This window comes from Larimichthys crocea, chromosome X (assembly GCF_000972845.2).
Source record: "Larimichthys crocea isolate SSNF chromosome X, L_crocea_2.0, whole genome shotgun sequence".
Classification (NCBI taxonomy): Eukaryota; Metazoa; Chordata; class Actinopteri; family Sciaenidae; genus Larimichthys; species Larimichthys crocea.
This window is the reverse complement of record NC_040020.1, coordinates 33,499,057-33,512,731: the sequence shown is the minus strand read 5'-3', so window position 1 is coordinate 33,512,731 and position 13,675 is coordinate 33,499,057. Positions and strand designations below refer to the sequence as shown.

Sequence of the window (13,675 nt, the reverse complement as noted above, 5' to 3'; positions counted from 1 at the left end):
TAATCAGCTAAAACAAACATTTCTGATCCTTTACTTCAGCGCATACAGTTAATTAGAAGGATAAAAACTATGTGCAATAATGACAAGCGATAAAACCACATACTCTTATAGTCTAGTGTTATATGCAAACAAATATAATGAATAAACCCAGAACTTTACAAAATCACTACTGGGAAATATCTCTGATGTCACCCTACAGCACAACACATTACAGGTCACTAGGAGGCACAAGAGGCCTGAAAATGATCAGAGACATACTGATTTTCCACAGTCTGTCTCCACTGTCTGCTCTGTCGCCTCCAACTGTTTGTATAAAACAAAACACTGACAGAAATCTGCTGATCATGCTGCTGGACACTGGATGAGTCAATGACTTTTCTTTTCATGGTAATTCTACCAAGTTTAGCTGATGGTCCCAAAGATTTCGACTCAGTCAACCTTTATAGAAACGTTTTACTGAAGTAAAAGTATGGATACCACACTGTGAGCACACTGCAATCAAAATCTGACTTTAGTAAAAGTGTGTATAATCAAGTATCAAAAATAAAAGTAGTCATAAAATGGTCCCTTTCAGCATTTTGGGATTGATATTACTGCTGTGTTTATGTGTATGTTGTATTTTACTGCTGCTTTTATTACTTTGTACACTGTTTGATAGTTTGCAACTTTTCCAATGCATCATATTCTATAAGACCATTAAATTAAAATGAAACCTTTGAGAATATAAGTAAACTTTTTGAGAACAACAGCTGTTGTCAGCTTTGTGACAATGACTTTTCCAACCTAGAGGGTTTAAGCAGTTTATAGTTTAATACATCACTGGACAATGTATCAGTATGGAAAATTGTATCAGAAAAGTAATTAGGAACTAAAACTGTCAGTTAAATATATAATATTCAAGTTTAGTACAAGTACCTTGAATTTGTACTTAAAGACATAATGTATGTCTGTGGTTGTACTTCTGAAAGCGTGGTGCAGTGTTAATGTACAAGTAACATTTTAACCCATCTGCTCTGTCTAATGTAGAGAATATAAAATATTGTTCTTTATCATTTAAAGTGAATATAGTACTTTAGATGAACATAATTTATTTAATACAGAAAATAACCAGCTGTCAGTAGGACTTGAAACTAAATGACTCTACACCATCTGAACATTATGAGGATTGTCTTTGGCTGCATTTTATTGCACCACTAGGCTGCACAAAAGCACTGTGAAACTCACGACTGAACATCCTGAGCAAACTGGCTCCCACGTCAAAGATCCTGAGTGAGAGAAATCACATTCCTGTCATGACTAATGACAGGAAGTTCCTGAGAAATCCAGAGGATTGTTGAAAGGGATCATCTTTGTGTTAGAAAACATTCGGTCCATTAATTAAATGGTAAGTGAGGTATCGATCCAGTCAAAGTATTTGAATATCTTTGTGGTTAAAAATGTTACAGAGTTTGAGAAGACAGTGTCACATTAAGTTGACTCTGTTTTGAAATATCTGAAGGGAAGTGGTTTATGTTGTGCAATAAACCGTCTGGAGGAATTCCAGGGAGGTCTTTCTGAATTTCAAAATCATCATTTGTTGCGTTCCTGAGAAATATCGTCACATTGTTTCCTCAGAAAGTGATAAAAGAAAAAAAAAAATTACAGCTAAAGCAGCAACTTCAGTAAACTGGAGAACTGTTTTTTAAAACACCCCTCCAGGCTGACAATCAACACACTGTAGTGCAGTAAAGAACCTGGTTAAAGCTACGGGAAACTTGTAAATCATGTTTTTTTAATGAATCACGTGTTAATTATGTCGCTTATCTTGCAATCAGCTTTTTGAAATGTCATTTATAAATGCCGTTTCCCCGCTGTCTTTCACTGAGCGGTAGCAGCTGCAGTCAGATGTGCTTTATTGTATAACAGCATTTAACAGTAGAGGGCAAAAAGGCTCAAATCCAGGAAAAAATAAAATCTAGACGTTGCATCAGATTTCACTTATTTCATAGTTGTGTTTTAGTGGCACTTTGTGATGGAGATTAGCTGTCCAATCAGAGGCTAATTACACCTGAGCAGCCAGGTGAAAGTAATGAGCTGTTGTTGGTGATAGTTCAAAAATGAGTCAGACATTTGGCTTGGATTAAAATCTTCAAGAAAGTCTGCACTATGTGTTTGTAAGTAAAAATAGAAGTGTGATTTTTTTTTTTTTTTGCACAGTGTGGTTTTATTTCCCAGTGGGATGCACTTCAGTCAAGGTCAACTCTGGTTGCTTTGAGTCCTCAATCTCTTTGGATAGCCTGAAAAGTATTTTTTGGCCACTTTGGACAAACTAAATATACTGAGGCAGCTTTTTGCACAAAGTGCTTTGGATTGGTCGTGATTAAGTTAGAACACCCAGATCCACTGACAGATGAAGGTCCAAGGGTCGTGTGTGTGTGTGTGTGTGTGTGTGTGTGTGAGAGAGAATCTCACAACGACTGAATAGCTGGTTATGTGTGCAAACAGAGAAAGTAGGCTATGCTGCCTAATTAAAATGTTTCTGGCATGCTTTTGGTTTCCTGGATTGAAATCAGAGAGAGGGACTGTTGGCTGGTTTTGCTGCCTGTGAGGAGGAGCTCTGCTCCGCTTTCACTCCTTTCATGACTCATGTTCTGCACCTCATTTCCATATCGTAGTTGTTGTTGTTGTTGTTTTTCAACCCCCCTCCACTTCACTTGCAGAGAAGCGAACCCATGCAACCAATTACTGTGCTGATAGCACAGCGGTGGGAGTCCAGGGGGGAATATAAGGAGGTAAAATGATGCAGGCTAGTGGGGCTGAGTGTGCGGGGATATGCTGGGGAAAGGGGTGGTGGTGGTGGTGGTGGTTCCTCCTCCAGTGATGCGCATGAGTCATCGTCCCTACGGCGACTGGGCTTCTGACATCATGGTGGCCTTATCAGAGGAGTAAACCACTTCCTCATAAAAGTCCTTCACTGCTGATGGATGAGGGAGGTAGGGGGCCTTGGAGGGGGAGTCACGGCACAACAAACTGTGCATCATGTTTCTGAGGTGATTGGCAGCATGTAGTTGAGACCAGGGGTGTATTATTCTGAAACGAGGAAGAGGGTGTGTGGGGTAGTGTGTCTGTGTGTATCAGTGTGACAGACAGTGAGAGTAATTGTAGTTGCAGGGAGAAGGACTGGTTTGGAGGCTCGTCAACGTCACACCCTGAGCAGACTCCACAGCATCCAATCAGCCCCCTTCTTTCCTTCCTCCCTCTCTCTCTTCTGTGGAGTTAGTCATGCTGTCAGGGTAAGGAGACCTAGCAGGTCCCTCACCTCATGTAATCCAGCCTAATCAGTTCTTTACTAACACAATATCAAAAGCGTAGGTGGAAACAGAGAGCATAGTGACCTGCAAATCACCCAGACGGATTGGGATCGTTGAGAGGTTTAGCAGCTTGTTTGCCAGTTGCATTCGAGTGGTTAATCCAACAGGATGAGAGGGAGTTTTGACACAAAGAGAAAGGTCACTTCTGATAAAATGGGTCTCAAAAATAGTTGCTGGGCTTCTAAATGACAGACTAGTTTATGAACTTGGCTCCAAAGCCCACAACAACTACAAATTTATACAAATTGTATCCCAAGCTGAAGAAAATGACTCCCAGTCCTAAGCCTGACTAATGTTCTGATCAGTAATGTGTAGTAAACCATAGATATATATTGTAGGTAGTCATTGGGTCTTCTGTTTTTCTGTTGTTTGGACAAGCATCTTGCACAGAACATACTGAATGTGTTTCTTAAATAAATGTGATTTCTGTAATTTCAGCATCCATTATAGTGTTCGGAGAGGTGCAGAGCAGCATAATAACACAACAACTGGTCCCTGTATCCCATTTACACTCCCATAAATACATTTCCTGTTTAGCAGATGGGGAAGCCTGACGAGACAGGTGGACTGTTGTTGTTACATTTTGAAGGAAGGCTACAGAGTACCCTGGAGCACATAAATCAAACACATTATTTTTCCTGTCTCACTCATGAAGCTTTGCCAGTACGTTCAGTAACAAAACTCTCTCTGCAAGAGGTTGACTGCTTCCACGACACTTGTCGTGACAAATTTTGACTGAAAAAACTATTTCAACTTTTCTACTTTTTTTCCCCCTGCTTTTTATTTTCATCTTGCTTTGTGTCAGACACACGTGACAATAATTGTTTTTTCTTATTCACCAGGTAATTGAACAACCGTCAGGCCTTGAAAACATACACGGACAACTGGAACAGACAGCTGTTTCCATGTTATCAGTGGAAAACCACCTGAACCTCGTTTAAACAGAGACTGTGACTGCTGGAGATAATGAAATCAGTCACCAATGTAATATCCCGGAAGAAATGATCATACGTCACTTTCTAACATGGAGTATTTAAAAAAAACATTTTTTTATCAACACAAAGACTCGTCATGGAACGCTTGAATCCTTCTTATTCTCTCCTGATATTTGAATAGAAAATGGCCTTCGCTGGATCACAAGCTCAGAAGAATGATGATGATTAACATGTTTTCACCCACATCACACTTTGTGAAGATACCTTAATTATGTTAGCTATGCAGAGGAGATAGCTCATTGTGGCAGTGACAACATGCAAAAAAAAAAAAACAAAAAAAACGCAAAGGGCCCCATTTACAGTCAATGTTTAGTTTGTCCATTCTGGGCTACTGTAGAAACATGATGGAACATGGAGTATCCGTGCCGTCTGTGGATATAAAAGTCTCATTTTAAGGTAACAAATAGAGCTGCCCTAAATCTGACACACAGGACATTTTTTAAAGTTTCTTTATGTCCTGCTTTTGAAAGTCAAATGTTTTAATGAGGTGGAAAACAAAGAAAATCATCAATTCATATAATTTCCTTGGTACAATATGTGGTCTTGCATGCTAAGAGTTGTTTGAGTCATCTCAGATCTCCCTTTCTATGTCCAACAAAGGTCCAGGTTACAGTATGAAGCTTTTTGGCATTAAATTGTATAAACAAATCAGCTGCACTATGATTGTAACTGTGTCTGTGTGTTGCTGTCTGAAATTGTGTTTACATAAATGTCTCCTTTTGGGGTAGACGAAGCAGTTGTTGGGGGGGCAGTGCTGTCCTGGAGTCTCATCAAGATGGCCAGAGGCTCCATGTTCATCATGAGATGTGTTGGGTAGTACTATATGTGATGCATGCACCACTAAATGACAAAATAAACAGAAATAACAGGTGACAGCAGGAATATTACTCCTATTACTGTACGTGTTGTACAGTAACATCAACAAATGCTCCATATCAAACAACAAAACACGTCAATCATCCCAAGATTAAACTGACTACTTTGTCAAGCCTAAGGGACCTCATTCATTGACAATAATATATTGTATATGGGGATAAAGGTAGAGGGGATTATCATGGTCACTGGAGGGAGGAAAATTTCAACAGTAATGGCAAAAATCACTAAAGATAGATTAAATGCCAGTTAACTCAGCTTCAGAGGAAACTGTTGGTTCACACTTGATTTGGATCAGTCGGTAAGACCATGTTGGAAATTCGGAACAGCCACACTTGAAGGCAGAGTGCAAAACTGGTTATAATAAAGAGAGGAGGTGTGAAATCATTTAAATATGGGCGTCATGGCTCACATACTAAGAGTCTCTGCTGGAAGGCGTCCATTGTATTACACTCTTGAAAAGTGCCAAACTAGCTGTGTAACAAATTAAAAAGGAAAGTTCAGACCTTTTCTCACCTCTGCACAGCTGGCCAGTCACAATGTGAAGTGAGCTTTTGTTACAGAAATCATTGGACACAGCCCCCGCAATCCAGCGTCGGAAAGGTGTGGGAGGAGGGTGTTTCCGGAGATATTCAGCCATCTGACAGGCACTTCTGATGGAGTATAGTGGCTGCCTTAGTGACACATCAAGCAGGGATTGCTTGTGAGTGTGGTGGAGGGGACTCAAGGTGAAAGGTTATACATTGCAGCTTCAAAAGGTGTTTATTCTTATATGCGGTATAGTCCTTTTACCTTTTGACCAGCTACTTCTTGTGAGATTCCCGCCTGTGTGCGTTACATGAATCGTGAGTGAACCTCTAATGCAAAGAAATGTAAATGAGCGACCACAGCACGTCAGTGTCATTCGTGTTACATGCTGAGACTGATCGAGATGTTCATATATGACTAATAACCTTCCTGTCTGCCTCTCAGCGTGACAGATGGACGACCATGACGAATCTGGTCCCTGCGTGGTGAAGTAGGAAGGTCTTTGTCTGCTCTCACCCTCCTCTTTTTGCTGAGAATCGTCTCTTTAAATGTGATTGTTGCAAAAAAATGGGAAGTAGCACTTTGCTGATGGAGTGATCTGTCATTTTCCACTCTCTTGCTCTATACACACACAAACACACACGTGTTTCACACATACACATCTACACAGATAACAACCACTGACACATGTGGGTGACACACACTTCTGTCGCGCTGACTTGGTCACGATGTAACTTGCTACACAGACAGGCTGCCCTTATTGAACACTCAAGGTTAGCTGTGAGTATTTTTGTCAAGCTGTCATTAATGTCAGGGACTGACTGTTGGTTGGTCTATTTCTTTCTCTGTTCTTCTCTTTGGCATTATTTGTCCTCTACTCTTTTTTTTTTTCTCACTCTAATTTGTTTCATATCTCTCGGTCTCCATCTCTGTGTCATACAGTGTAACTTGTCATTGTTTGTAGCCTCTGGAAGGGTGACGGCCGCACAGCTTTTGGAAAGAAGGCCGCAGGGATGCATCCTCCTTGCCTCACTTACCCTTGAATGTGTCTCCTCTCCTCTCACTCCAGAACTCTTCATCCGTGCTCACTGAATCAGTGACAGTGAAGTATGATAGCGGTGGACACGTCCAACAAATCAAAGGGATTTCGGAAGAAGTGCTTGCTTTTCACTTTCCATCAAGCAGCCCATTAGTCTTGGGTGGTTCCGATTGTTATTGTCTTCTTTAAGTGAGGAGGCAGAAACAAGAGGCCTTTCTTACAGAGGACGCGTTGACTTGACAAAACACAGGCGTAACTAACAACATTAACTATGGATCCATTCCATTAAGATCCAAGGGAGAAAGATCTATTGCTTGTTTGGAGAGATGTTTCAGATACGCATGAATCAACGTCGTTTTGGTCTAACAATCATTTACATCCTGTGCAGGGAATTTGGCTCGAATTTAGTGTACATGACACAGATCGTACATTTTAATTTTCATTGTGGATGTTATCTGACAGGTTTTGTATATTTTATACTGAGAATTCAGACACTCCAAAAAGTTGATTCAAAGTAAATAGTTCACTATATCATAAATAGTGAGTGATGTCAAGTAAAAAGCTGGTCTAATCAATACTTTTATTTATATTTACAAAGGATGAAATGAAATCGTCCTGCCAGGACTGTCTGTTTTTCCTGTGCTGACCAAAAAATGTCTGCCTGTCTGCCACAGGCAACATTGAGTCCAGGTGGACGCAAACACAGCTCCAAGTGAATGCTAATTTTGCTTCGTGTCTGCAGGATGTGGATATTTGAAACTGCTAACACGTTTAGCATATCAACTTCATAAGGTGATGATGTGATGAACTTGTTCCGTTGCCACTTAGAGCCCAAAATTCATTCATAACCACAGTTCTGATAACATGAGCTAACTTCACAGAAAGGTGAATCACTGCTATGAGCTAGTATCACATCATGATCACATCGTGATTTGGTCATTTGATTCCTGTTTTTGTTGTGTTCTGTCTTCACTACTGAAGGCTACATATATGCACTCAGACACAGTGTTACTTTAGGTGGCTTCTATTTATGTTTATTTATTTTCCTTTTACATAACAGGATACATTTTCTCTTTTACATGAGAGGCTTGGCTTGTCTGTCCTGTGTGTCTCCTTTGTGTGTAACTTTCAATGTAGGGATATCCTCTAACACATGGTTCACGGTCTCTACGATAACAGAAATCTAACTTCCTATCTGTGTGTCTTTCTCTGTATGCATGTGTGTACTTTGTGTATGTAAGTGTAGGAGTGCTGAGGCGCAGTAGTTTTAAAGGGCACGGCAGGCTGAGGGGATGGAGCCAGTTGCAGCAGCTGCCCTGGAGATGTCTCAGATGATAATCATCCACACTCATGTTGTTGACTCAGACTTTCAGGGCTTGGCAGGTGATGTGTGCAACCACAAGCTTGTTTTGAGAGTGAACAGCGCTCTGTCAAACATATCCTGTCGAATAGTCCCTCATGAAAGACCATAGAGGACGTAAGCTTACAGCTATGGTCCAAACCCAGAGGCTAATTTGTGCCAATGCCTAATATTCCAATTGTTCCTATTTGTTCTCAACAGAAGTATGTTTTTTGAATGAACTTAGATCATTCAAATCCAAAAAAGCTGATTTACTGAACATGCAAATCTTTTTTACCGTCGCCTCACACCTGGTTAAGCACAGGCTGATTCACTGGTAGTGCACCTGGTTTGTTTTTATGAAAGCACATTTATGAATGTAGCTCTGTGTTTGTGGTACAGGCAATGAGTACACGGCAGTTTGATTACAACAGCGAATGTGTCAGCACTGAGACTGGAACGCATCATGGAAAGTGTCAGCAGCATATCATCCACAGGCATCTGACTGTGTGTCTGTGTAGGTGTGTGTGTGTGTGACAGAGAGAGTGAGGGGGTGAAAGCAAGGCAATGTAAAGAGCCACATGACACAGATACAAGAGGGAGAGAGAGAGAGAAAAAGTGACAAAAAGGCTTACAGCTGAGAAAATGTGATAATGTCTAATGAAATAGAAGAGAAAGAGGGGGCTGATGAGTCACCACTGTTGTTGGTATGTATGACAAGACACAGCATTAGCCCAGTCATGTCTCCATCAGCCTGTCTCTCCCTCTCACAATATTTCTCTTTCCCTCTCCCAGGCGTTGATCCTCACTAAACTAGACCACCTCATGACACGGCTGAGCACTGAGCCCCAGGCCATGTGACGGAGTGAAGGTGGGATCTGTTTGACTGCATCGTTTCCATAGCAAAGCCAAGTTAGTCACAGACACCCTATATGTGCCTACTGTATTGTTTTGATGCATCAGATTGCTAAAATTTACTGATTTCTGCTTGTTACAGTCTCAGCCAAGGTCAAATGTATGGCTGTATCTGTCCAATTAACATTAGAGTCCACAATCTCAGGCTTGTGCCACACATAGCATTGTATTTTATTTAATATGAAATTTATTTTAGATCAAGTGATAACCCCCGTGGCTGTCAAGTGAAACCAATGCAGAAGTGTCAAAAACTGCAGTTCCTCAAACGGCCACTTGAGGTTGGCTACAGAATGAGTCAATCTCCATAAGCCTCCATATTAAAATGTCCAACTTCACAGAAGAAATAAACATGTTTACAGCCTGGTCACTATAGCTACTTTCCCGTTCATGACAACTGTACTGAGTCTATTTTTTTTGTTGATATAACTCATCCATTTAAATGGTATTAAAGTTATGCATAACTAACAGCATGGATGCTTTGATTGACAGGTAGGTGCCATTACAGATGGCTTGTTTGAGCACCCAGGCGTCATTCAGCCTGCCTCAGGTTCACCGATTGTCCAAGTCTTTGCTGATCTTTAGATTAGTCTTGAGGCAGCAGAGGCAAGACAGCCAACATGGCGGCGACCAGAGCCACCAAACATGTGAGTGATGTCACCCACACACTGTCCATTCTTATTATACTGTATATACTGTCAGTGATTTTTATTATTCAAAATCTGGAAGTATATGTGTGCAATAAGGAGACCAGTATTTTTAGACTATGTTGAGTTAGATCAATAAGCTTATGTTCACTTTGTTCACTTTCACTTTTTTTGAGTTATGTCTTAATAACTGTAGGGTGTGGCCAACATGCTTTTGGACTAAAGTGGGATGTATGAAACATGATTTACGGAAGAAAATATTAAGATGACTTGATGCTTGATGAAAAGTGGAAAAATAATCAGCAGTACTGGCAGAGGAGAATATTTTTTTTAGTCCATGACCTTCTGCTGAGATATCAAGCTCAGAAATATCTGAGCACTGACAAACTACATTCAAATACTAAGCACCAGCATGGGCGAAATTATTGGCATTACAGGATACCACAAAAGGATGGTGAGAAAATGTAATTGTAATTTGTGGGAACAAGGTCTTCACGTTGATGTTGGCCTACTTACATTTCCATCCATCATTAGATGGAGCTGCTGCTAGCTGGTGCTGCAGCCTTCGTCAGCTGCATCTTGCTTCGCACGGAGGACAAAAGAAGCTCCAGGAATACACCTGCTGTGAAGGCACTTTAAAAGTTTTCATCCACCGTCGTCTCCCACAGCTCCTGTTAGTGACGGTGTCCGCCTTTATCAGCTTTATCGCAGCTCCAACCCCCCAATTAACATAACTGCACAGCAGATGACTGGTATGATGATAGAGATGACGCTCATACAAGGATAATGACTAACTCTTCTTCTTCTGCACCCTTAATCCTCTAGGATTGGCTATAATACTGGAGCACGAGAATGATAATTGCTACGTCAACACCACCACCAGCAGCACCCCCCTCTTACAGTAGAGGAGGAAAGACTGTGTGAGTGCAATTCAAATTCAGTGTGTCGTCTCTGTGTGCTGCAGGTGAACAGCTCACAGATTGTATGTGTGTGTGTGTTTGTACGTACAATATTTGTGTGTGTGCATGTGCATGAAATAGCTCGCGTGTAGTTGTTTTCAAAAGCTGGAGCTCATGATTGCGTGTGCCTACGCTTTCTTGTGTGTTCGAAAATGAGTGTGTGTATTTGTGCGAGCGAGCTTGTATCTAGGTGTGTGTGTGTGTGTGTGTGTGTGTGTGTGTGTGTGTGTGTGTGTGTGTGTGTGTGTGTGAGGTTGTTTGCATTTGTGTAATAGAGCATCACAGACATTTCCTTGTTTTTCATGTTCCTCCTCTCAGAGCTCATCCTCCAACTAGCCGTGCCTCCTTCAACAATAACAACAACAACAACAACAACATGAGTAAAGCCACCAGTCCAATTAGACGTGAGACTGTGACAGCAAGATCGGGTACGCCTGACACCCTCCGTCATTCACACCTTTATTATATCACACACCGCCAGTAATGAGAACTCCACCAGGGTGACGGTGTTAATGATGATGAAGGCGTCACGTTTTCATCCTCTCTATCTGCCTTCGGATCTGCAGTGGTCATGGCTCTCAGTACGCCTTGATCCATGTGGTGCTTTGTGGCTCCCTGACTGTGGTCAACAGGAAATGAGGAAGGGGTGAATCACACTGGGAACACTGCAGTGTCCTCACCACACATGTTAATAAAGCCTTTGTGTGAAGACTTAATGTGATTTCGAAGAAGTCTCCACTACTTCATCGTAAACACGATGAGTGGTGGAGTGACCGCACATTATCAGTCTTATTTTTATCCTGTCTTTTTATATTTAGTATGAGTATGAAAATCTTTCACGATCACTCACACATTAAGGAAAGATATATTGAGTTCTTTGGCTGAACTGAAACTAAGCAGCTTGTATGCTGCACACGCAGCGTTCCCTCTGCACTGCTCTGTATGAACAAATATTTCAATTTACAAAGAAACATATCAGGAAATGCTCGTGGGCAGCTTGTCCTTTTTTTTTTTTAACACACTCTTCCTGTTGCATCATATGACAGATTACACATTGAAACACCAGTTCAGTTATCAAAATGTGAACCATGAACTAATGATCCCACCAACAGGTTATAGCCGGATATAATTTTCATATCATTCATAAGCAGTTGGCCAAACAAAGCTAAAGATAGAGACACTGAAGTGAATGCATTAGCAGTTGAAACCCTGCACACATCAAACTGAATGATGTGCTTCTATTTAAGTGAATAAGCTCCCTTATTTGGACACTTTATTGTTTTATACAGAAGAAACCTGACTGAAACCAAAACTGTACTTTGCTTTTGTCGCATATATTGTATCATGTTGAAACAAAATACAGTGTGAATACCAGAATCATCATTTTTACATCACAGTTCAAGATTTTCAGGATTCAACAAAGATATGTTGCTTTAGTTAAAGCTACAATGCACACACAATTGGTATTTTTGTGATTTAGCACCCCCAGTTCCACCTCTGTTCCCCTGCCGACTAGTCTCCTAACAGCCAAACATCAAGCAAGTGCAACAACACAAGACACAGCAGCCAGATAATATTACTTACAAGTCCAACAGCAAGAAGCCCAGCTTGGTGTCTGTCTTTCAGCCTTTTATTTCACCAAGCTCTTGCCAACGACTAAAAGTCAATCCCACATTACTCTTGTGAGGCGGCTTGTTCTTTGGTCACTCTCTCCTTTTCTCTCTTAGCTTTCTCTGTTCACGTCCCCTTCAGTCTTTTTGTGTCTGACATTATATCCATACAGGCTCCCCATCAGCATTCTCCCATGACCCAGGTCTGAAAACCTACAATACGGTGGTCCAAAACACCTGTGGCGCAAACACTTACACTCCCCTGATGCTCACAGAGTTGATGCGCAGCAGCTGCTGGACAGAGGAAAAACCTAAAAACATTTTTGCTTCAAAATATTATGCAGTTTCAAGAAAATCAGTCAAATAGTTGTTGGTGGTGTATGACTTAGTGCCATAAAGCCGTACATACCTACATACATTGCATATCAGTGTATCATCAAAATGATTTTAAAAAAAAATCTTTTTTTATTTTATGATAGATTACAGGTGCTTCAAAACAGGTGTTTAAGGAAGACAAAGTACTGACCAAACAAGCCAGTTAGAAGTCAGTGACTGTTCCTTTCCAAATAATGAATCAGATGACGCTCTGCCCCCTAAAAACAGACACATGGAGCACACTGAGGCACGTTGTGATTTTGGAGGGTCACATCCTGTTACATCAAGCCAGTTAGGGGTGATGGGTCACGCTGCCATCTGAGTCCCAAGAGTCCTGCCTCCTTCATCTGCTGTTTGAAAAGAACTAGGGAGAGAGTGTGTGTGTGTGTGTGTACATGTCAGTATGTGTGTGTGTTTGACAAAAGAGTATGAGTCACCACTTGATTATATATTAAAGCTTCTTCTCCTTTGTGTGAGCTGCTTCTCTTTTTTCTTCTGCTCCCTTGCCCCATGTTTGTGTCTATCTATCTATCTATCTATCTATCTATCTATCTATCTATGTTTCTCTCTCAATGTGTGTGACTGCCAAACTTGTGCACTCAAACAGATTTCTTGAGTATGCCATGCAGCTCACTACTACTCTGCAAACACACGCATATCGTCATGCTGCCTGACGTCAATATTCATGTCGTGCCTCTGTAATGAAATAAAGCGGCAGGGCTTTGGCACCTTACTTATTACACTTTTAGCATGAACTGTGATGCCAGCGGGCAGGTGTCATATGATGACGTCACATAACCTTGAGTGAAGCAAGCTGAAGGAGGAGGTTGTTCTGTCTGATGCTGGATGGTGCTGAAGGGCTGCGAGGCGGCAGCCGCAGCCGGTTTGAGCCACAGTTTGACATCTTTGAAGTGTTCACTGTGTCTACTTCAAAGACTTCAAGGAGAGGTAACTCTCACTCCCAGAAAAATGTATGCTGTCAAAATATTTGGAGCTCAGAAATTCAGACTTATATTTTACTTGTCAAACTGTTAAAAGCAAAGTTGTC

At 41.1% G+C, this 13,675-nt stretch overlaps 1 long non-coding RNA gene across 2 annotated transcripts; it reads left to right on the top strand.

Moving 5' to 3' along the window:
* Positions 1-2,113: 2,113 nt before the first annotated feature.
* LOC113746683 (uncharacterized) lies at positions 2,114-11,600 on the top strand. 2 transcript variants are annotated; one of them, XR_003463044.1, is made up of 5 exons: positions 2,114-2,153; positions 8,920-8,995; positions 9,622-9,683; positions 10,509-10,603; positions 10,961-11,600. It is a non-coding gene; the product is annotated as an uncharacterized LOC113746683 (long non-coding RNA). The 2 variants fall into 2 exon arrangements; XR_003463043.1 differs by having other exon boundaries at positions 9,529-9,683.
* The last annotated feature ends 2,075 nt before the right edge of the window (positions 11,601-13,675 follow it).